Below are 26,226 nucleotides of genomic sequence, written 5' to 3'. Positions count from 1 at the left end.
TATTTTGCCCATCTACAAAAAGCTGACCCAACGATCATGGATGGTTGTAAATTGATTTATCATGCATAACGGGATATATTACCCTAATAAATGACTTATGGATTGGGAGTCATGACTCAGTTAAGAATCCATGCCTCCCCCTTTTTCCCAACGATTGCAAAACCTTATATATAAAAACTAAGAAGAGCTTACAATCCCTAAAAATTAAACAAACTCATCGGAATTATCTCGCTCTACATTTGTTCACTGTGCATTTTCATTTTAGATGTACACTTTTTTCAGAAATCAAAACTTTGAGTTTTCACTCTCCCTTCATCATGTAAACCGAAAAGGCAAATAGATCACTACAAAATGAAAATTTTAGACTTCATGTACGGAAAAATATTTAAAAAAATAACAAATGTAAGTAAAGAAAATTTATTCACACACCACAAATGAAGACAAAAGTTTTGTTTTCCAAGTTTGGGAAATTCCACCAGTTCAACCCCAATAGCTTGGAATTTTATAGGAAAGAGATTTCCTCCACACATGCTTTACAAATGGATATGCATGTTTTAAACATGTTAAAGATTCAAATCACCTTTGGATCCAAAGCTTTTGAAGAGAATAACAAACGCTCATTAAATTTTCATGTGAACGTGCGGTGGGATATTTACCCGAGTCAAACAAGCCATTATTTTGCCCATCTACAAAAAGCTGACCCAACAATCATGAATGATTGTAAAGTGATTTATCATGCGTAACGGTTTTTATTACCCTAAGAAATGACTTATGGATTGGGAGTCAAGACTAAGTTAAAAATCCCTACGTCCCCCTTTTTCCCGACGATTGCAAAACCTGATATATAAAAACTAAGAAGAGCTTACAATCCCTAAAAATTACAGAAACTCTTTGGAATTATCTCGCTCTACATTTGTGCACTGTGCATTTTCATTTTAGATGTACTCTTCTTTCATAAATCAAAACTTTGATTTTTCGCTCTCCCTTCATCCCGTAAACCAAAAAGGCAAAAAGATCACAACAAAATGAAAACTTTAGAGTTCATGTACGGAAAAAAATTTTAAACAATAACAAATGTAAGTAAGGAAAATTTATTCACACACCACAAATGAATACAAAAGTTTTGTTGTCCAAGTTTGGGAAATTCCACAAGTTCAACCCCAACAACTTGGAATTTTATAAGAAAGAGATTTCCTCCACACATGCTTAAAAAATGGATTTGCATCTTTTAAACATGTTAAAGATGCAAATCACGTATGGATCCAAAGCTTTTGAAGAGAATAACAAACACTAATTAAATTCTCAAGTGAACGTGCGGTAAGATATTTACCCGAGTCAAACAAGCCATTATTTTGCCCATCTACAAAATGCTGACCCAACGATCATGGATGATTGTAAAGAGATTTATCATGCGTAACGGGCTATATTTCCCTAAGAAATGACTTATGAATTGGGAGTCAAGATTTAGTTAAAAATCCTTGCCTCCCCCTTTTTCCCGACGATTACAAAACCTGATATATAAAAACTAAGAAGAGCTTACAATCCCTAAAAATTACATAAACTCTATGGAATAATCTCGCTCTACATTTGTGCATTGTGCATATCCATTCTAAATGTACTCTTTTTTCTTAAAACAAAACTTTGAGTTTTCGCTCTCCCTTCATCCCGTAAACCAAAAAAGCAAATAGATCACAACAAAATTAAAATTTTGGAGTTCAAGTACGGAAAAAATTTAAAACAATAACAAATGTAAGAAAAGAAAATTTATTCACACACCACAAATGAACACAAAATTTTTGTTGTCCATGCTTGGGAAATTCCACTTGTTCAACCCCAATAGCTTGGAATTTTATAGGAAAGAGATTTCCTCCACACATGCTTTAAATATGGATATGCATGTTTTAAACATGTTAAACATGCAAATTACCTTTGGATCCAAAGGTTTTGAAGAGAATAACAAACGCTGATTAAATTCTCAACTGAACGTGCAGTGGATATTTACCCGAGTCAAACAAGCCATTATTTTGCCCATCTACAAAATTCTGACCCAACGATCATTGATGATTGTAAAGTGATTTATCATGCGTAACGGGCAATATTACCCTAAGAAATGAATTATGGATTGGGAGTCAAGACTCAATTAAAAATCCCTGCATCCCATTTTTTCCCGACGATTGCAAAACCATATATATAAAAACTAAGAAGAGCTTACAATCCCTAAAAATTACAGAGGCTCTTTGGAATTATCTCGCTCTACATTTGTGCACTGTGCATTTTCATTTTAGATGTACTGTTTTTTCATAAATAAAAACTTTGAGTTTTCGCTCTCCCTTCATCCTGTAAACCAAAAAGGCAAAGTGATCACAACAAAATGAAAATTATAGAGTTCATGTATGCAAAAAAATTTAAAACATCAACAAATGTAAGTAAAGAAAATTTATTCACACACCACAAATGAACACAAAAGTTTTTTTGTCCAAGTTTGGGAAATTCCACTACTTCAACCCCAACAGGTTGGAATTTTATAAGAAAGAGATTTCCTCCACACATGCTTCAAAAATGGATTTTCATGTTTTAAACATGTTAAAGATGCAAATCACAAACGCTCATTAAATTCTCAAGTAAACGTGCGGTGGGATACTTACACGAGTCAAACAAGCCGTTATTTTACCCATATACAAAAAGCAGACCCAACCATCATGGATGATTGTAAAGTGATTTTTCATGCGTAACGGGATATATTACTGTAAGAAAGGACTTATGGATTGGGAGTCAAGACTCAGTTAAAAATCCCTGCCACCGCCTTTTTCCCGACGATTGCAAAACCTGATATATAAAAACTAAGAATAGCTTACAATCCCTAAAAATTACAGAAACTCTTTGGAATTATCTCGCTCTACATTTGTGCACTGTGCCTTTTAATTTTAGATGTGCACTCTTTTCATAAATCAAAACTTTGTGTTTTCGCTCTCCCTTCATCCCGTAAACCAAAAACGCAAATAGATCACTACAAAATTAAAATTTTAGAGTTCATGTACGGAAAAAAATTTAAAACAATAAAAAATGTAAGTAAAGAAACTTTATTCACACATCACAAATGAACACAAAATTTTTTTTGTCCAAGTTTGGGAAATTCCACTAGTTCAACCCCAACAGCTTGGAATTTTATAAGAAAGAGATTTCCTCCACACATGCTTAAAAAATGGATTTGCATGTTTTAAACATGTTAAGGATGCAAATCACCTATGGATCAAAAACTTTTGAAGAGCATAAAAAACACTCATTAAAGTCTCAAGTGAACGTGCAGTGGGATATTTACCCGAGTCAAACAAGCCATTATTTTGCCCATCTACAAAAAGCTGACCCAACGATCATGGATGATTCTAAAGTGATTTTTCATGCGTAACGGGCTATATTACCCTAAGAAATGACTTATGGATTGGGAGTCAAGACTCAGTTAAAAATCCATCCCTGCCCCTTTTTCCCGACGATTGCAAAACCTGATATATAAAAACAAAGAAGAGCTTACAATCCCTAAAAATTACAGAAACTCTTTGGAATTATCTCTCTCTACGTTTGTGCATTGTGCATTTCCATTCTACATGTACTCTTTTTTCTTAAAACAAAACTTTGAGTTTTCGCTCTCCCTTCATCCTGTAAACCAAAAAGGTAAATAGATCACAACAAAACTAAAATTTTGGAGTTCAAGTACGGAAAAAATTTAAAACAATAACAAATGTAAGAAAAGAAAATTTATTCACACACTACAAATGAACACAAAATTTTTGTTGTCCAAGTTTGGGAAATTCCACTAGCTCAACCCCCAAGAGCTTGAAATTTTATTTGAAAGAGATTTCCTCCACACAAGCTTTAAAAATGGATCTGCATGTTTTAAACATGATAAAGATGCAAATCACCTATGAATCCAAAACTTTTGAAGAGAATAACAAACGCTCATTAAATTCTCAAGTGAACGTGCGATGGGATATTTACCCGAGTCAAACAAGCCATTATTTTGCCCATCTACAAAAAGCTGACCCAACGATCATGGATGATTGTAAACTGATTTATCATGTGTAACGGGCTATATTACCCTAAGAAATGACTTATGGATTGGGAGTCAAGAAATAGTTAAAAATCCCTGCCTCCCCTTTTTCCCCGACGATTGCAAAACCTGATATATAGAAACTAAGATGAGCTTACAATCCCTAAAAATTACAGAAACTCTTTGGAATTATCTCTCTCTACATTTGTGCATTGTGCATTTCCATTCTACATGTACTCTTTTGTCTTAAAACAAAACTTCGTGTTTTCGCTCTCCCTCCATCCCGTAAACCAAAAAGGCAAATAGATCAAAACAAAATGAAAATTTTGTAGTTCAAGTACGGAAAAATTTAAAACAATAACAAATGTAAGTAAAGCAAATTTATTCACACACCACAAATGAACACTAAAGTTTTGTTGTCCAAGTTTTGGAATAACCACTAGTTCAACCCCAACAACTTGGAATTTTATAGGAAAGAGATTTCCTCCACACATGCTTTAAAAATGGAAATGCATGCTTTAAACATATTAAAAATGCAAATCTCCTATGGATCCAAAGCTTTGGAAAAGAATAACAAACGCTGATTAAATTCTCAACTGAACGTGCACTGGATATTTACCCAAGTCAAACAAGCCATTATTTTGCCCATCTACAAAAAGCTGACCCAACGATCATGGATGATTGTAAAGTGATTTATCATGCGTAACGGGCTATATTACCCTAAGGAATGACATATGGGTTGGGAGTCAAGACTCTGTTAAAAATCCCTGCCTTCCCCTTTTTCCTGACCATTGCAAAACCTGATATATAAAAACTAAGAAGAGCTTACAATCCCTATAAATTACAGAAACTCTTTGGAATTATCTCGCTCTACATTTGTGCACTGTGCATTTTCATTTTAGATGTAAACTTTATTCATAAATCAAAACTTTGAGTTTTCGCTCTCCCTTCATCCCGTAAACCAAAAAGGCAAATAGATCACTACAAAATGAAAATTTTAGAGTTCATGTACGGAAAAAAATTTAAAACAATAACAAATGTAAGTGATGAAAATATATTCACACACCACAAATGAACACAAAAGTTTTTTTGTCCAAGTTTGGGAAATTCCACTAGTTCAACCCCAACAGCTTGGAATTTTATAAGAAAGAGATTTCCTCCACACATGCTTAAAAAATGCCTTTGCATGTTTTAAACATGTCAAAAATGTAAATCACCTATGGATCCAATGCTTTTGCAGAGAATAACAAACGATCATTAAATTCTCAAGTGAACGTGCGGTGGGATATTTACCCGAGTCAAACAAGCCATTATTTTACCCATCTACATAAAGCTGACCCAACGATCATGGATGATTGTAAGTGATTTATCATGCGTAACGGGCTATATTTCCCTAAGAAATTACTTATGGATTGGGAGTCAAGACTCAGTTAAAAATCCCTACCTCCCCATTTTTCCGGACGATTGGAAAAGCTTATATATAAAAACTAAGAAAAGCTTATAATCCCTTAAAATTACAGAAACTCTTTGGAATTATCTCTCTCTACATTTGTGCATTGTGCATTTCCATTCTACATGTACTCTTTTTTCTTCAAACAAAACTTTGAGTTTTCCCTCTCCCCTCATCCCGTAAACCAAAAAGGCAAATAGATCACAACAAAATGAAAATTTTGGAGTTCAAGTACGGAAAAAATTTAAAACCATAACAAATGTCAGTAAAGAAAATTTATTCACACACCACAAATGAACACAAAAGTTTTGTTGTCCAAGTTTGGGAAATTCCACAAGTTCAACCCAAATAGCATGGAATTTTATAGGAATGAGATTTCCTCCACACATGCTTTAAAAATGGATATGCATGTTTTAAACATGTTAAAAATGAAAAACACCTATGGATCCAAAGCTTTGGAAAAGAATAACAAACGCTCATTAAATTCTCAATTGAACGTGCGCTGGATATGTACCCAAGTCAAACAAGCCATTATTTTGCCCATCTACAAAATGCTGACCCAACGATCATGGATAATTGTAAAGTGATTTATCATGCGTAACGGGCTATATTACCCTAAGGAATGACTTATGGATTGGGAGTCAAGGCTAAGTTAAAAATCCCTGCGTCCCCCTTTTTCCCAACGATTGCAAAACCTGCTATATAAAAACTAAGAAGAGCTTACAAACCCTATAAATTACAGAAACACTTCGGAATAATCTCGCTCTACATTTGTGCATTGAGCATTTTCATTCTACATGTACTCTTTTTTCTTAAAACAAAACTTTGAGTTTTCGCTCTCCCTTCATCCTGTAAACCAAAAAGGCAAATAGATCACAACAAAACTAAAATTTTGGAGTTCAAGTACGTAAAAAATTTAAAACAATAACAAATGTAAGAAAAAAAAATTTATTCACACACTAAAAATGAACACAAAAGTTTTGTTGTCCAAGTTTGGGAAATTCCACTAGTTCAACACCAACAGCTTGGAATTTTATAGGAAAGAGATTTCCTCCACACAAGCTTTAAAAATGGATATGCATGTTTTAAACATGTTAAAGATGCAAATCACCTATGGATCCAAAGGTTTTGAAGAGAATAACAAACGCTCATTAAATTCTCAACTGAACGTGCGGTGGATATTTACCCGAGTCAAACAAGCGATTATTTTGCCCAACTACAAAATGCTGACCCAACGATCATGGATGATTGTAAAGTGATTTATCATGCGTAACGGGCTATATTACCCTAAGAAATGACTTATGGATCTGGAGTCAAGACTCAATTAAAATTCCCTGCCTCCCCCTTTTTCCCGACGATTGCAAAACCTGATATATAAAAACTAAGAAGAGCTTACAATCCCTAAAAATTACAGAAACTCTTTGTGCACTGTGCATTTTCGTTTTAGATGTACACTTTTTTCATAAATCAAAACTTTGAGTTTTCGCTCTCCCTTCATCCCGTAAAACAAAAAGGCAAATAGATCACTGACAAATGAAAATTTTAGAGTTCATGTACGGAAAAAAATATAAAAAAATAACAAATGCATGAAAAGAAAATTTATTCACACACCACAAATGAACACAAAAGTTTTTTTGTCCAAGTTTGGGAAATTCCACTAGTTCAACCCCAACAGCTTGGAATTTTATAAGAAAGAGATTTCCTCCACACATGCTTAAAAAAAGGATTTGCATGTTTTAAACATATTAAAGATGCAAATCACCAATGGATCCAAAGATTTTGAAGAGAATAACAAACGCTCATTAAATTCTCAACTGAACGTGCGGTGGGATATTTACCCGAGTCAAACAACCCATTATTTTGCCCATCTACAAAAAGCTGACCCAACGATCATGGATGATTGAAAAGATATTTATCATCTGTAACGGGCTATATTACCCTAAGAAATGACTTATGGATTGGGAGTCAAGACTCAGTTAAAAATCCCTTCCTCCCCCTTTTTCCCAACGAATGCAAAACCTGATATATAAAAACTAAGAAGAGCTTACAATCCCTAAAAATTACAGAAACTCTTTGGAATTATCTCTCTCCACATTTGTGCATTGTGAATTTCCATTCTACATGTACTCTTTTTTCTTAAAACAAAACTTTGAGTTTTCGCTCTCCCTTCATCCCGTAAACCAAAAAGGCAAATAGATCACAACAAAACTAAAATTTTGGTGTTCAAGTATGGAAAAAATTTAAAACAATAAAAAATGTAAGAAAAGAAATTTTATTCACACACCACAAATGAACACAAACTTTTTGTTGTCCATGTTTTTGAAATTCCACTAGTTCAACCCCAACAGCTTGGAATTTTATAGGAAAGATTTTTCCTCCACACATGCATTAAAAATGGACATGCATGTTTTAAACATGTTAAACATGAAAATCACCTATGGATCCAAAGCTTTTGAAGAGAATAAGAAACGCTCATTAAATTCTCAGGTGAACATGCGGAGGGATATTTACCCGAGTCAAACAAGCCATTATTTTGCCCAACTACAAAAAGCTGACCCAATGATCGTGGTCGATTCTAAAGTGATTTATCATACGTAACGGGCTATATTACCCTAAGAAATGACTGATGGATTGGGAGTCAAGACTAAGTTAAAAATCCCTGCCTCCACCTTTTTCCCGACGATTGCAAAACCTGATATGTAAAAACTAAGAAGAGCTTACAATCCCTAAAAATTAAAGAAACTCTTTGGAATTATCTCGCTCTACATTTCTGCATTGTGCATTTCCAATCTACATGCACTCTTTTTACTTAAAACAAAACTTTGAGATTTCGCTCTCCCTTCATCCCGTCAACCAAAAATGCAAATAGATCACAAAAAAATAAAAATTAGTGAGTTCAAGTGTGGAAAAAATTTAAAACAATAACAAATGTAAGTAAAGAAAATTTATTCACACACCACAAATGAACACAAAAGTTTTGTTGTCCAAGTTTGGGAAATTCCACTAGCTCAACCCCAACAGCTTGGAATTTTATAGGAAAGGGATTTCCTCCACACATGCTTTAAACATAGATATGCATGTTTTAAACATGTTAAAAATTCAAATCACGTATGGATCCAAAGCTTTTGAAGAGAATAACAATCGGTCATTATATTCTCAAGTGAACGGGCAGTGGATATTTACCCGAATCAAACAAGCCATTATTTTGCCCATCTACAAAAAGCTGACCCAACGATCAAGGATTATTGTAAAGTGATTTATCATGCGTAACAGGCTATATTACCCAAAGAAATGACTTATGGATTGGGAGTCAAGACTCAGTTAAAAATCCCTGCCTCCCCCTTTTTCTCGACGATTACAAAACCTGATATATCAAAACTAAGAAGAGCTTACAATCCCTAAAAATTACAGAAACTCTTTGGAATTATCTCTCTCTACATTTGTGCATTGTGCATTTCCATTCTACATGTACTCTTTTTTCTTAAAACAAAACTTTGAGTTTTCGCTCTCCCTTCATCCCGTAATCCAAAAAGGCAAATAGATCACTACAAAATGAAAATTTTAGAGTTCATGTACGGAAAAAAATTTAAAACAACAGCAAATGTAAGTAAAGAAAATTTATTCACACACCACAAATGAACACAAAAGGATTTTTGTCAAAGTTTGGGAAATTCCACTAGTTCAACCCCAACACCTAGGAATTTTACAAGAAAGAGATATCCACCACACATGCTTAAAATATGGATTTGCATGTTTTAAACATGTTAAAGATGCAAATCACCTATGGATCCAAAGCTTTTGAAGAAAATGACAAACGCTCATTAAACTCTCAAGTGAACGTGCGGTGGGATATTTACCTGAGTGAAACAAGCCATTATTTTGCCCATCTACAAAAAGCTGTCCCAACGATCTTGGATGATTGTAAAGTGATTTATCATGCGTAACGGGTTATATTACCCTAAGAAATGACTTATGGATTGGGAGTCAAGACTCAGTTAAAAATCCCTGCCTCCCCGTTTTTCCCTACGATTGCAAAACCTGATATATAAAAACTAAGAAGAGCTTAAAATCCCTAAAAATTACAGAAACTCTTTGGAAATATCTCTCTCTACGTTTGTGCATTGTGCATTTCCATTCTACATGTACTCTTTTTTCTTAAAACAAAACTTTGAGTTTTCTCTCTCCCTTCATCCGGTAAACCAAAAAGGCAAATAGGTCACTACAAAATGAAAATTTTAGAGTTCATGTACGGAAAAAAATTTAAAACAACAAAAAATGTAAGTAAAGAAAATTTATTGACACACCACAAATCAACACAAAAGGATTTTTGTCCAAGTTTGGGAAATTCCACTAGTGCAACCCCAACAGCTTGGAATTTTATAAGAAAGAGATTTCCTCCACACATGCTTGAAATATGCATTTGCATGTTTTAAACATGTTAAAGATGCAAATCACGTATGGATCCAAAGCTTTTGAAGAGAATAACAAACGCTCATTAAATTCTCAAGTGAACGTGCGGTGGGATATTTACCTGAGTCAAACAAGCCATTATTTTGCCCATCTACAAAAAGCTGACCCAACGATCTTGGATGATTGTAAAGTGATTTATAATGCGTAACGGGCTATATTACCTTAAGAAATGACTTATGGATTGGGAGTCAAGACTTAGTTAAAAATCCCTACCTCCCCTTTTTTCCCGATGATTGCAAAACATGATATATAAAAATTAAGAAGAGCTTACAATCCCTTAAAATCACTGAAACTCTTTGGAATTATCTCTCTCTACATTTGTGCATTGTGCATTTCCATTCTACATGTACTCTATTTTCTTAAAACAAAACTTTGAGTTTTCGCTCTCCCTTCATCCCGTAAACCAAAAAGCCAAATAGATCACAACAAAATGAAAATTTTGGAGCTCAAGTACGGAAAAAATTTAAAACAATAACAAATGTAAGTAAAGAAAATTTATTCACACACCACAAATGAACACAAAAGTTTTGTTTTCCAACTTTGGGAAATTCCACTTGTTCAACCCCAACAGCTTGGAATTTTATATGGAAGAGATTTCCTCAACACATGCTTTAAAAATGGATATGCATGTTTTAAAAATGTTAAAGATGCAAATCACCTATGGATCCAATGCTTTTGAAGAATAACAAACGCTCAGTAAATTCTCAACTGAACGTGCGGTGGGATATTTAGCCGAGTCAAACAAGCCATTATTTTGGCCATCTACAAAAAGCAAACCCAACGATCATGGATAATTGTAAAATGATTTATCATGCGTACGGGATATATTACCCTAAGAAATGACTTATGGATTGGGAGTCTAGAATCAGTTAAAAATCCCTGCCTCCCCCTTTTTCCCGACGATTGCAAAACCTGATATATGAAAACTAAGAAGACCTTACAATCCCTAAAAATTACAGAAACTCTTTGGAATTATCTCGCTCTACATTTGTGCACTGTGCAATTTCATTTTAGATGTACACTTTTTTCATAAATCAAAACTTTGAGTATTCATTCTGCCTTTTTCCCGTAAACCAAAAAGGCAAATAGATCACAACAAAATGAAAATTTTAGAGTTCATGTACGGAAAAAATTTAAAACAATAACAAATGTAAGTCAAGAAAATTTATTCACACACCACAAATGTACACAAAAGTTTTGTTGTCCAAGTTTGGGAAATTCCACTAGTTCAACCCTAACTGCTTTGTATTTTATAAGAAAGAGATTTCCTCCACACATGCTTAAAAAATGGATTTCTATGTTTTAAACATGTTAATGATGCAAATCACGTGTGGATCCAAAGCTTTTGAAGAGAATAACATACGCTCATGAAATTCTCAAGTGAATGTGCGATGGGATATTTACCCGAGTCAAACATGCCATTATTTTGCCCATTTACAAAAAGCTGACCCAACGATCATGGATGATTGTAAAGTGATTTATCATGCATAACGGGCTATATTACCCTAAGAAATGACTAATGGATTGGGAGTCAAGACTCTGTTAAAAATCCCCGCCTCCCCCTTTTTCCCGACGATTGCAAAACCTGATATATAAAAACTAAGAAGAGCAAACAATCCCAAAACATTACAGAAACTCTTTGGAATTATCTCTCTCTACATTTGTGCATTGTGCATTCCCATTCTACATGTACTCTTTTTTCTTAAAACAAAACTTTGAGTTTTCGCTCACCCTTCATCCCGTAAACCAAAAAGCCAAATAGATCACAACAAAATAAAAATTTTGGAGTTCAAGTACGGAAAAAATTTAAAACAATAACAAATGTAAGTATAGAAAATTTATTCACACACCACAAATGAACACAAAAGTTTTTTTGTCCAAGTTTGGGAAATTCAACTAGCTCAACCCTAGCAACTTGGAATTTTAAAGGAAAAGGATTTCCTCCACACATGTTTTAAAAATCGATATGCATGTTTTAAACATGTTAGAGATGCAAATCACCTATGGATCCAAAGCTTTTGAAGAGAATAACAAACGCTGGCGGTGAGATATTTACCCGAGTCAAACAAACCAATATTTTGCGCATCTACAAAAAGCTGACCCAACGATCATGGATGATTGTAAAGTGATTTATCATGCATAACGGGCTTTATTACCCTAATAAATGACTTATGGATTGGGAGTCAAGACTCAGTTAAAAATCCCCGCCTCCCCCTTTTTCCCGACGATTGCAAAACCTGATCTATAAAAACTAAGAAGAGCTTTCAATCCCTAAAAATTACAGAAACTCATTGGAATTATCTCTCTCTACATTTGTGCATTATGCATTTCCATTCTACATGTACTCTTTTTTCTTAAATCAAAACTTTGAGTTTTCGCACTCCCTTCATCCCATAAACCAAAAAGGCAAATAGATCACAACAAAATGAAAATTTTGGAGTTCAAGTACAGATAAAATTTATAACAATAACAAATGTAAGTAAAGAAAATTTATTCACACACCACAAATGAACACAATAGTTTTGTTGTACAAATTTGGGAAATTCCACTTGTTCAACCCCAACAGCTTGGAATTTTATAGGAAAGAGATTTCCTCCACACATGCTTTAAAAATGGATATGCATGTTTTAAACATGTTAAAGATGCAAATCACCTATGGATCCAAATCTTTTGAAGAGAATAACAAATGCTCATTAAATTCTCAAGTGAACGTGCGGTGGGATATTTACCCGAGTCAAACAAGCCATTATTTTGCCCTTCCACAAAAAGCTGACCCAACGATCATGGATGATTGTAAAGTGATTTATCATGCATAACGGGCTATATTACCCTAACAAATGACTTATGGATTGGGAGTCAAGACTCAGTTAAAAATCCATGCCTCCCCCTTTTTCCCGACGATTGCAAAACCTGATCTATAAAAACTAAGAAGAGCTCACAATCCCTAAAAATTAAAAAAACACTTTGGAATTATCTCTCTCTACATTTGTGGATTGTGCATTTCCATTATACATGTACTCTTTTTTCTTAAATCAAAACTTTGAGTTTTCGCTTTCCCTTCATCTTGTAAACCAAAAAGGTAAATAGATCACAACAAAATGAAAATTTTGGAGTTCAAGTACGGAAAAAATTTAAAACAATAATAAATGTAAGAAAGAAAATTTATTCCCACACCACAAATGAACACAAAAGTTTTGTTGTCCAAGTTTGGGAAATTCCACTAGTTCAACCCCAACAGCTTGGAATTTTATAGGAAGGAGATTTCCTCCACACATGCTTTAAAAATGGATATGCAGGTTTTAAACATGTTAAATATGCCAATAACCTATGGATCCAAAGCTTTTCAAGAGAATAACAAACACTCATTAAATTCTCAAGTGAACGTGCGGTGGGATATTTTACCGAGTCAAACAAGCCATTATTTCGCCCATCTACAAAAAGCTGACCCGACGATCATGGATGATTATAAAGTGATTTATCATGCGTAACGGGCTATACTACCCTAACAAATGACTTATGGATTGGCAGTCAAGACTCACTTAAAAATCCATGTCTCCCACTTTTTCCCGACGATTGCAAAACCTGATATATAAAAACTAAGAAGAGCTTACAATCCCTAAAAATTACAGAAACTCTTTGGAATTATCTCGCTCTACATTTGTGCACTGTGCATTTTCATTTTAGATGTACACTCTTTTCAAAAATCCAAACATTGACTTTTCGCTCTCCCTTCATCCCGTAAACCAAAAAGGCAAAAAGATCACAACAAAATGAAAACTTTAGAGTTCTTGTATGGAAAAAAATTTAAAAAAATAACAAATGTAAGTAAAGAAAATTTATTTACACACCACAAATGAACACAAATGTTTTGATGTCCAAGTTTTGGAAATTCCACTTGTTCAAGCCTAACAACTTGGAATTTTATTAAAAAGAGATTTCCTCGACACATGCTTAAAAAATGGATTTGCATGTTTTAAACATGTTAAAGATGCAAATCACCTATCGATCCAAAGCTTTTGAAGACAATAACGAACGCTCATTAAATTCTCAAGTGAACGTGCGGTGGGATATTTACCCGAGTCAAACAAGCCATTATTTTGCCCATTTACAAAAAGCTGACCCAACAATCATGGATGATTGAAAAGTGATTTATCATGCGTAACTGGCAATATTACCCTACTGAAATGACATGTGGATTGGGAGTCAAGACTCAGTTAAAAATCCCTGCCTCCCACTTTTTCCCGACGATTACAAAACCTGATATTTAAAAACTAAGACGAGCTTACAATCCCTAAAAATTACAGAAACTCTTTGGAAATATCTCGCTCTACATTTGTGCACTGTACATTTTCATTTTAGATGTATACTTTTTAAAAAAATCAAAACATTGAGTTTTCGCTCTCCCTTCAACCCGTAAACCAAAAAGGCAAAAAGATCACAACAAAAAGAAAACTTTAGAGTTCATGTACGGAAAAAATTTAAAACAATAACAAATGTAAGTAAATAAAATTTATTCACACACCACAAATGAACAAAAATTATTTGTTGTCCAAGTTTGGGAAATTCCACTAGTTCAACCCTAACAGCTTGGAATTTTATTAAAAAGAGATTTCCTCGACACACGCTTAACAAATGGATTTGCATGTTTTAAACATGTTAAAGATGCAAACCACCTATGAATCCAAAGGTTTTGAAGAGAATAACAAACGCTAATTAAATTCTCTAGAGAACATTCGGTGGGATATCTACCCAAGTCAAACAAGCCATTATTTTGCCCATCTACAAAAAGATGACCCAACGATCATGGATGATTATAAGGTGATTTATCATGCGTAACGGGCTATATTACCCTAACAAATGACTTATGGAATGGGAGTCAAGACTCAGTTAAAAATCCCTGCCTCGCCCTTTTTCCCGACGATTGCAAAACCTGATATATAAAAACTAAGAAGAGCTTACAATCCCTAAAAATTACAGAAACTCATTGGAATTATCTTGCTCTACATTTGTGCATAGTGTATTTTCATATTAGTTGTACACTTTTTTCATAAATCAAAACATTGAGTTTTCGCTCTCCCTTCATCCCGTAAACCAAAAAGGCAAATAGATCACTACAAAATGAAAATTTTAGAGTTCATGTACGGAAAAAAATTTAAAACAATAACATATATAAGTAAGTAAAAGTTATTCACACACCACAAATGAACACAAATGTTTTTTTGCCCAAGTTTGGGAAATTCCACTAGTTCAACCCTAACAGTTTGGAATTTTATAGGAAAGAGATTTCCTCCACACTTGCTTTAAAAATGGATATGCATGTTTTAAACATGTTAAAGATGCAAATCACTTATGGATACACAGCTTTTGAAGATAATAACAAACGCTCATTAAATTCTCAACTGAACGTGCGGTGGGATATTTACCCGAGTCAAACAAGCCATTATTTTGCCCATCAACAAAAAGCTGACCCAACGATCATGGATGATTGTAAAGTGATTTATCATGCGTAACGGGCTATATTACCCGAGCAAATGACTTATGGATTGGAAGTGAAGACTCAGTTAAAAATCCCTCTCTCCCCCTTTTTCCCGACGATTGCAAAACCTGATATATAAAAACTAAGAAGAGCTTACAATCCCTAAAAATTACAGAAACTCTTTGGAATTATCTCGCTCTACATTTGTGCACTGTGCATTTTCATTTTAGATGTACAGTTTTTTCAAAAATCAAAACATTGAGTTTTCGCTCTCCCTTCATCCCGTAAACCAAAAAGGCAAATAGATCACTACAAAATGAAAATTTTAGAATTCATGTATGGAAAAAAATTTTAAAAAATAACAAATATAATTAAAAAGAAAATTTATTCACACACCACAAATGAACACAAATGTTTTTTTGTCCAAGTTTAGGAAATTCCACTAGTTCAACCTTAACAGCTTGGAATTTTATAGGAAAGTGATTTACTCCACACAAGCTTTAAAAATGGATATGCATGTTTTAAACATGTTAAAGATGCAAATCACCTATGGATCCAAAGCTTTTGAAGAGAATAACAAACGCTCATTAAATTCTCAAGTGAACGTGCGGTGGGATTTTTAACCGAGTCAACCAAGCCATTATTTTGCCCATCTACAAAAAGCTGACCCAACGATCATGGATGATTGTAAAGTGATTTATCATGCGTAACGGGCTATGTTACCCTAACAAATGACTTATGGATTGGGAGTCAAGACTCAGTTAAAAATCCCTACCTCCCCCTTTTTCCTGACGATTGCAAAACCTGATCTATAAAAACAAAGAAGAGCTTAGAATCCCTAAAAATTACAGAATCTCTTTGGAATTATCTCTCTCTACATTTGTGCAATGTGAATTTCCATTCTACATGTACCCTTTTTTCTTAAATCAAAACCTTGAGTTTTCGCTCTCCCTTCATCCCGTAAACAAAAAAGGCAAATAGATCACAACAAAATGAAAATTTAGGAGTTCAAGTACGGAAAAAATTTCAAACAATAACAAGTGTAAGTAAAGAAAATTTATTCACACACCACAAATGAACACAAAATTTTTGTTGTCCAAGTTTGGGAAATTCCACTATATCAACCCCAACAGCTTGGAATTTTATAGGAAAGAGATTTCCTCCACACATGCTTTAAAAATGGATATGCATGTTTTAAACATGTTAAAGATGCAAATCACCTATGGATCCAAAGCTTTTGAAGGGAATAACAAAAGCTCATTAAATTCTCAAGTGACCGTGCGGTGGGATATTTACCCGAGTCAAACAACCCATTATTTTTCCCATCTACAAAAAGCTGACCCATGGATGATTGTAAAGTGATTTATCATGCGTAACGGGCTATATTCCCTATGAAATGACTTATGGATTGGGATTCAAGACTCAGTTAAAAATCCCTGCCTCCCCCTTTTTCCCGACGATTGCAAAACCTGATATATGAAAACTAAGAAGAGCTTACAATCCATAAAAATTACAGAAACTCTTTTGAATTATCTCACTCTACATTTGTGCACTGTGCATTTTCATTTTAGATGTACAGTTTTTTCATAAATCAAAACTTTGAGTTTTCGCTCTCCCTTCATCCCGTAAACAAAAAAGGCAAATAGATCACAACAAAATGAAAATTTTAGAGTTCATGTGCGGAAAAAAATTTAAAACAATAACAAATGTAACTAAAGAAAATTTATTCACACACCACAAATGAACACAAAAGTTTCGTTGTCCCAGTTTGGGAAATTCCACTAGTTCAACCCTAACAGCTTGGAATTTTATAAGAAAGAGATTTCCTCCACACATGCTTAAAAAATGGATTTGCATGTTTTAAACATGTTAAATATGCAAATCACCTATGGATCCAAAGCTTTTGAAGAGAATAACATACGCTCATTAAATTTTCAAGTGAATGTGCGGTGGGATATTTACCTGAGTCAAACAAGCCATTATTTTGCCCATTTACAAAAAGCTGACCCAACGATCATGGATGATTTTAAAGTGATTTATCATGCGTAACGGGCTATATTACCCTAATAAATGACTTATGGATTGGGAGTCAACACTCAGTTAAAAATCCCTGCCTCCCCTTTTTTCCCGACGATTGCAAAAACTGATATATAAAAACTAAGAAGAGCTTACAATCCCTAAAAATTACAGAAACTCTTTGGAATTATCTCTCTCTGCATTTGTGCATTGTGCATTTACATTCTACTTGTACTCTTTTTTCATAAAACAAAACTTTGATTTTTCGCTCTCCCTTCATCCCGTAAACTAAAAAGGCAAATAGATCACAACAAAATGAAAATTTTGGAGTTCAAGTACGGAAAAAATTTAAAACAATAACAAATGTAAGTAAAGAAAATTTATTAACACACCACAAATGAACACAAAAGTTTTGTTGTCCAAGTTTGGGAAATTCCACTAGTTCAACCCCAACAGCTTGGAATTTTATAGGAAAGAGATTTCCTCCACACATGCTTAAAAAATGGATATGCATGTTTTAAACATGTTAAAGATGCAAATCACCTATGGATCCAAAGCTTTTGAAGAGAATAACAAACGCTCATTACATTCTCAACTGCACGTGCGGTGGGATATTTACCCGAGTCAAACAACCCATTATTTTGCCGATCTACAAAAAGCTGAGACGATCCTGGATGATTGGAAAGTGATTTATCATGCGTAACAGGCTATATTACCATAAAAACTGACTTATGGATTGGGAGTCAAGACTCAGTTAAAAATCCCTGCCTCCCCCTTTTTCACGACGATCGCAAAACCGGATCTATAAAAACTAAGAAGAGCTTACAATCCCAAAAAATTAGAGAAAATCTTTGGAATTATCTCTCTCTACATTTGTGCATTGTGCATTGCCATTCTACATGTACTCTTTTTTCTTAAATGAAAACTTTGAGTTTTTCGCTCTCCCTTCATCCCATAAACCAAAAAGGCAAATAGATGCCAACAAAATGAAAATTTTGGAGTTCAAGTACTGAAAAAATTTAAAACAATAACAAATGTAAGTAAACAAAATTTATTCACACACCACAAATGAACACAAAAGTTTAGTTGTCCAAATTTGGGAAATTCCACTAGTTCAACCCCAACAGCTTGGAATTTTATAGGAAAGAGATTTCCTCCACACATGCTTTAAAAATGGATATGCATGTTTTAAACATGTTAAAGATGCAAATCACCTATTGATCCAAAGCTTTTAAAGCGAATAACAAATGCTCATCAAATTCTTAAGTGAACGTGCGGTGGGATATTTACCCGAGTCAAACAAGCCATTATTTTGCCCATCTACAAAAAGCTGACCCAACGATCATGGATGATTGTAAAGTGATTTATCATGAGTAACGGGCTATATTACCCTAACAAATGACTTATGGATTGGGAGTCAAGACACAGTTAAAAATCACTGCCTCCCCCTTTTTCCCGTCGATTGCAAAACCTGATATATAAAAACTAAGAAGACCTTACAATCCCTAAAAATTACACAAACTCTTTGGAATTATCTCGCTCTACATTTGTGCACTGTGCATTTTCATTTTAGATGTACAGTTTTTTCATAAATCAAAACTTTGAGTTTTCACTCTCCCTTCATCCCGTAAACCAAAAACCCAAATAGATCACAACAAAATGATAATTTTGGAGTTCTGGTACGGAAAAAATTTTAAACAATAACAAATGTAAGTAAAGAAATTTTTTTCACACACCACAAATGAACACAAAAGTTTTGTTGCCCAAGTTTGGGAAATTCCACTAGTTCATCCCTAACAGCTTGGAATTTTATAAGAAAGAGATTTCCTCCACACACGCTTAGAAAATGGATTTGCATGCTTTAAACATGTTAAAGATGCAAATCACCTATGGATCCAAAGCTTTTGAAGAGAATAACAAACGCTCATTAAATTCTCAAGTGAACGTGCAGTGGGATATTAACCCGAGTCAAACAAGCCATTATTTTTCCCATTTACAAAAAGCTGTCCCAACGATCATGGATGATTGTAAAGTGATTTATAATGCGTAACGGGCAATATTACCTCTATAAATGACTTATGGAATGGGTGTCAAGACTCAGTTAAAAATCCCTGCTTCCCCCTTTTTCGTGACGATTGCAAAACCTGATATATAAAAACTAAAAAGAGCTTAGAATCCCTAAAAATTACCGAAACTCTTTGGAATTATCTCTCTCTACATTTGTGCATTGTGCATTTCCATTCTACATGTACTCTTTTTTCTTAAAACAAAACTTTGAGTTTTCGCTCTCCCTTCATCCCGCAAGCCAAAAAGGCAAATAGATCACTACAAAATGAAAATTTTGGAGTTCAAGTATGGAAAAATTTTAAAACAATAAAAAATGTAAGTAAAGAAAATTTATTCACACACCACAAATGAACACAAAAGTTTTGTTGTCCAAATTTGGGAAATTCCACTAGTTCAAACCCAACAGCTTGGAATTTTATAGAAAGAGATTTCCTCCACACATGCTTTAAAAATGGATATGCAAGTTTTAAACTTGTTAAAGATGCAAATAACCTAAGGATCGAAAGCTTTTGAAGGGAATAACAAACGTTTATTAAATTCTCAAGTGAACGTACGGTGGGATATTTACCCGTGTCAAACAAGCCATTATTTTGCCCATCTACAGAAAGCTAACCCAACGATCATGGATGATTGTAAAGTGATTTACCATGCGTAACGGGCTATAATACCCTAACAAATGACTTATGGACTGGGAGTCAAGACTCAGTTAAAAATCCCTGCCACCCCCTTTTTCCCAACGAGTGCAAAACCTGATCTATAAAAACAATGAAGAGCTTAAAATTACTAAAAAATACAGAAACTCTTTGGAATTATCTCTCTCTACATTTTTGCAATATGCATTTCCATTCTACATGTACTCTTTTTTTCTTAAATCAAAACTTTGAGTTTTCGCTCTACCTTCATTCTGTAAACCAAAAAGGCAAATAGATTACAACAAAATGAAAATTTTTGAGTTCAAGTACGGAAAAAATTTAAAACAATAACAAATGTAAGTAAAGAAAATTTATTCACACACCACAAATGAACACAAAAGTTTTGTTGTCCAAGTTTGGGAAATTCCACTAGTTCAACCCCAACATCTTGGAATTTTATAGGAAAGAGATTTCATCCACACATGTTTTAAAAATGGATATGCATGTTTTAAACATGTTAAAGATGCAAATCACCTATGGATCCAAAGCTTTTGAAGAGAATAACAAACGCTCATTAAATTCTCAAGTGAATGTGCGGTGGGATATTTACCCGAGCCAAACAAGCCATTATTTTGCCCATTTACAAAAAGCTGACCCAACGATCATGGATGATTGTAAAGTGATTTATCATGCGTAACGGGCCATATTACCTTAATAAATGACTTATGGATTGGGAGTCAAGACTCAGTTAAAATCCCTGCCTCCCCCTTTTCCTCGACAATTGCAAAACCTGATATGTAAAAACCAAGAAGAGCTTAGAATCCCTGAAAATTTCAGAAACTCTTTGTAATTATCTCTCTCTACATTTGTGCATTGTGCATTTCCATTCTACATGTACTCTTTTTACTTAAATGAAAACTTTGAGTTTTCGCTGTCCCTTCATCACGTAAACCAAAAAGGCAAATAGATCACAACAAAATGAAAATTTTGGAGTTCAAGTACGGAAAAAATTTAAAAAAATAACAAATGTTTGTAAAGAAAATATTTTCGCACACGACAAAAGAACACAAAAGTTTTGTTGTCCAAGTTTGGGAAATTCCACTAGTTCAACCCCAACAGCTTGGAATTTTATAGGAAAGAGATTTCCTCCACACATGCTTTAAAAATGGATATGCTTGTTTTAAACATTGTTAACGATGCAAATCACCTATGGATCCAAAGCTTTTGAAGAGAATAACAAACGCTCATTAAATTCCCAACTGAACGTGCGGTGCGACATTTACCCGAGTATAACAAGCCATTATTTTGCCCAACTACAAAAAGCTGACCCAACGATCATGGATGATTGTAAAGTGATTGATCATGCGTAACGGGCTATATTACCCTATGGAATGAATTATGGATTTTGAGTCAAGACTCAGTTAAAAATCCCTGCCTCCACCTTTTTCCCGACGATTGCAAAACCTGATTTATAAAAACTAAGAAGAGCTTTCAATCCCTAAAAATTACAGAAACTCTTTAGAATTATCTCGCTCTACATTTGTGCACTGTGCATTATCATTTTAGATGTACACTTTTTTCATAAATCAAAACTTTGAGTTTTCGTTCTCCCTTCATCCCGTAAACCAAAAAGGCAAATAGATCACAACAAAATGAAAATTTTAGAGTTCATGTATGGAAAAAAATTTAAAACAATATCAAATATAAGTGAAGAAAATTTATTCACACACCACAAATGAACACAAATATTTTTTTGTCCAAGTTTGGGAAATTCCACTAGTTCAACCCTAACAGCTTGGAATTTTATTAGAAAGAGATTTCCGCCACACATGCTTTAAAAATGGATATGCATGTTTTAAACATGTTAAAGATGCAAATCACCTATGGATCCGAAGCTTTTGAAGAGAATAACAAACGCTCATTAAATTCTCAACTGAACGTGCGGTGGGATATTTACCCGAGTCAAACATGCCATTATTTTGCCCATCTACAAATAGTTGACCCAACGATCATGGATGATTGTAAAGTGATTTATCATGTGTAACGGGCTATATTACCCTAACAAATGATATATGGATTGGGAGACAAGACTCAATTAAAAATCCCTGCCTCCCCCTTTTTCCCGACGATTGCAAAACCTGATATATAAAAACTAAGAAGAGCTTACAAGCCCTAAAAATTACAGAAACTCATTGGAATTATCTTTCTCTACATTTGTGCACTGTGCATTTTCATTTTAGATGAACACTTTTTTCATCAATCAAAACATTGAGTTTTCGCTGTCCCTTCATCCCGTAAACCAAAAAGGCAAAAAGATCACTACAAAATGAAAATTTTAGAGTTCATGTACGGAAAAAAATTTATCACAATAACAAATATAAGTAAAGAAAATTTATTCACACACCACAAATGAACACAGATGTTTTTTTGTCCAAGTTTGGGAAATTCCAGTAGTTCAACCCTAACAGCTTGGAATTTTATTAGAAAGAGAGTTCCTCCACACATGCTTAAAAAAGGGATTTGCATGCTTTAAACATGTTAAAGATGCAAATCTCCTATGATTCCAAAGCTTTTGAAGAGAATAAAAAACGCTCATAAAATTCTCATGTGAACGTGCGGTGGGATATTTACCCGAGTCAAACAAGCTATTATTTTGCCCATCTACAAAAAGCTAACCCAAAGATCATGGATGATTGTAAAGTGATTTATCATGCGTAACGGGCTATATTACACTAAGAAATGATTTATGGATTTAGAGTGAAGACTCAGTTAAAAATCCCAGCCTCCCCCTTTTTCCCGACGATTGCAAAACCTGATATATAAAAACTAAGAAGAGCTTACAATCCCTAAAAATTACAGAAACTCTTTGGAATTATCTCGCTCTACATTTGTGCACTGTGCATTTTCATTTTAGATGTACTCCTTTTTCATAAATCAAAACTTTCAATTTTCGCTCTCCCTTCATCCCGTAAACCAAAAAGGCAAATAGATCACTACAAAAAGAAAATTTTAAGTTCATGTACGGAAAAAAATTTCAAACTATAACTAATGTAAGTAAAGAAAATTTATTCACTCACCACAAATGAACACAAAATTTTTGTTGTCCAAGTTTGGGAAATTCCACTAGTTCAACCCTAAAAGCTTGGAATTTTATAAGAAAGAGATTTCCTCCACACATGCTTAAAAAATGGATTTGCATGTTTTAAACAATTTAAAGATGCAAATCACCTATGGATCCAAAGCTTTTGAAGAGAATAACAAACGCTCATTAAATTCTCAAGTGAACGTGCGGTGGGATATTTACCCGAATCAAACAAGCCATTATTTTGCCCATCTACAAAAAGTTGAGCCAACGATCATGGATGATTGTAAAGTGATTTATCATGCGTAACGGGCTATATTACCCTAAGAAATGACTTATGGATTGGGAGTCAAGACACAGTTAAAAATCCTTGCCTCCCCCTTTTTCCCGACGATTGGAAAACCTGATATATAAAAACTAAGAAGAGCTTACAATCCCTAAAAATAACAGAAACTCTTTGGAATTATCTCTCTCTACATTTGTTCATTGTGCATTTCCATTCTACATGTACTCTTTTTTCTTAAAACAAAACTTTGCGTTTTCGCTCTCCCTGCATCCCGTAAAGAAAAAAGGCATTGATCACAACAAAATGAAAATTTTGGAGTTCAAGTACGAAAAAAATTTAAAACAATAACAAATGTAAGTAAAGAAAATTTATTCACACACCACAAATGAACACAAAAGTTTTGTTGTCCAAGTTTGGGAAATTCCACTAGTTCAACCCCAACAGCTTGGAATTTTATAGGAAAGAGGTTTCCTCCACACATGCTTTAAAAATGGATATGCATGTTTTAAACATGTTAAAGATGCAAATCACCTATGGATCCAAAGCTTTTGAAGAGAATAACAAACGCTCATTTAATTCTCAACTGAACGTGCGGTGGGATATTTACCCGAATCAAACAAGCCATTATTTTGCCCGTCTACAAAAAGCTGACCCAACGATCATGGATGATTGTAAAGTGATTTATCATGATTAACGGGCTATATTACCCTAAAAAATGACTTATGGAAGTGGAGTCAAGACTCAGTTAAAAATGCCTGCCTCCCCCTTTTTCCCGATGATTGCAAAACCTGATGTATAAAAACTAAGAATAGCTTACAATCACTAAAAATTACAGAAACTCTTTGGAAGTATCTCTCTCTACATTTGTGCATTGTGCATTTCCATTCTACATGTACTCTTTTTTCTTAAAACAAAACTTTGAGTTTTCGCTCTCCCTTCATCCTGTAAACCAAAAAGGCAAATAGATCACAACAAAATGAAAATTTTGGAGTTCAAGTGCGGAAAAAAATTAAAACAATAACAAATGTAAGTAAATAAAATTTATTCACACACCACAAATGAACACAAAAGTTTTGTTTTCCAAGTTTGGGAAATTCCACTACTTCAACCCCACTAGCTTGGAATTTCATAGGAAAGAGATTTCCTCCACACAAGCTTTAAAAATGGATATGCATGTTTTAAACATGTTAAAGATGCAAATCACCTATGGATCCAAAGCTTTTGAAGAGAATAACAAACGCTCATTAAATTCTCAATTGAACGTGCGGTGGATATTTACCCGAGTCAAACAAGCCATTATTTTGCCCATCTACAAAAAGCTGACCCAACGATCATGGATGATTGTAAAGTGATTTATCATGCGTAACGGGCTATATTACCCTAAGAAATGACTTATGGATTCGGAGTCAAGATTCAGTTAAAAATCCTTGCCTCCCCCTTTTTCCTGACGATTGCAAAACCTGATATATAACAACTAAGAAGAGCATTCAATCCCTAAAAATTAAAGAAACTGTTTGGAATTATCTCGCTCTACATTTGAGCACTGTGCATTTTCATTTTAGATCTACACTTTTTTCATAAATCAAAACTTTGAGTTTTCGCTCTCCCTTCATCCCGTAAACCAAAAAGGCAAATAGATCACTACAAAATGAAAATTTTAGAGTTCATGCATGAAAAAAATATTAAAACAATAACAAATGTAAGTAATGAAAATTTATTCACACACCAAAAATGAACACAAAAGTTTTTTTGTCCAAGTTTGGGAAATTGCACTAGTTCAACCCTAACAGCTTGGAATTTTATAAGAAAAAGATTTCCTCCACACATGTTTAAAAAATGGATTTGCATGTTTTAAACATGTTAAAGATGCAAATCACTTATGGATCCAAAGCTTTTGAAGAGAATAACAAACGCTCATTAAATTCTCAAGTGAACGTGCGGTGTGATATTTACCCGAGTCAAACAAGCAATTATTGTGCCCATCTCCAAAAAGCTGAGACAACGATCATGGATGGTTGTAAAGAGATTTATCATGTGTAACGGGCTATATTACCCTAAGAAATGACTTATGGATTGGGAGTCAAGACTCAGTTAAAAATCCCTGCCTCCCCCTTTTTCCCGTCGATTGGAAAACCTGATATATAAAAACTAAGAAGAGCTTACAATCTCTAAAAATTACAGAAACTCTTTGGAATAATCTCGCTCTACATTTGTGCATTGTGCACTTCCATTCTACATGTACTCTTTTTTCTTAAAACAAAACTTTGAGTTTTCGCTCTCCCTTGATCCTGTAAACCAAAAAGGCAAATAGATCACAACAAAATGAAAATTTAGGAGTTCAAGTGCGGAAAAAAATTAAAACAATAACAAATGTAAGTAAAGAAAATTTATTCACACACCACACATGAACACAAAAGTTTTTTTGTCCAAGTTTGGGAAATTCCACTACTTCAACCCCACTAGCTTGGAATTTCATAGGAAAGAGATTTCCTCCACACAAACTTTAAAATGGATATGCATGTTTTAAACATGTTAAAGATGCAAATCACCTATGGATCCAAAGCTTTTGAAGAGAATAACAAACGCTCATTAAATTCTTAACTGAATGTGCGATGGATATTTACCCGAGTCAAACAAGCCATTATTTTGCCCATCTACAAAAAGCTGACCCAACGATCATGGATGATTGTAAAGTGATTTAT

The sequence above is a fragment of the Aristolochia californica genome, unplaced genomic scaffold (assembly GCF_029961685.1).
Source record: "Aristolochia californica isolate CCGP_79_NKW_82.1479 unplaced genomic scaffold, dmAriCali1.0.hap1 SCAF_1, whole genome shotgun sequence".
Taxonomy (NCBI): Eukaryota; Viridiplantae; Streptophyta; class Magnoliopsida; order Piperales; family Aristolochiaceae; genus Aristolochia; species Aristolochia californica.
This window is presented reverse-complemented; position numbering follows the sequence as displayed.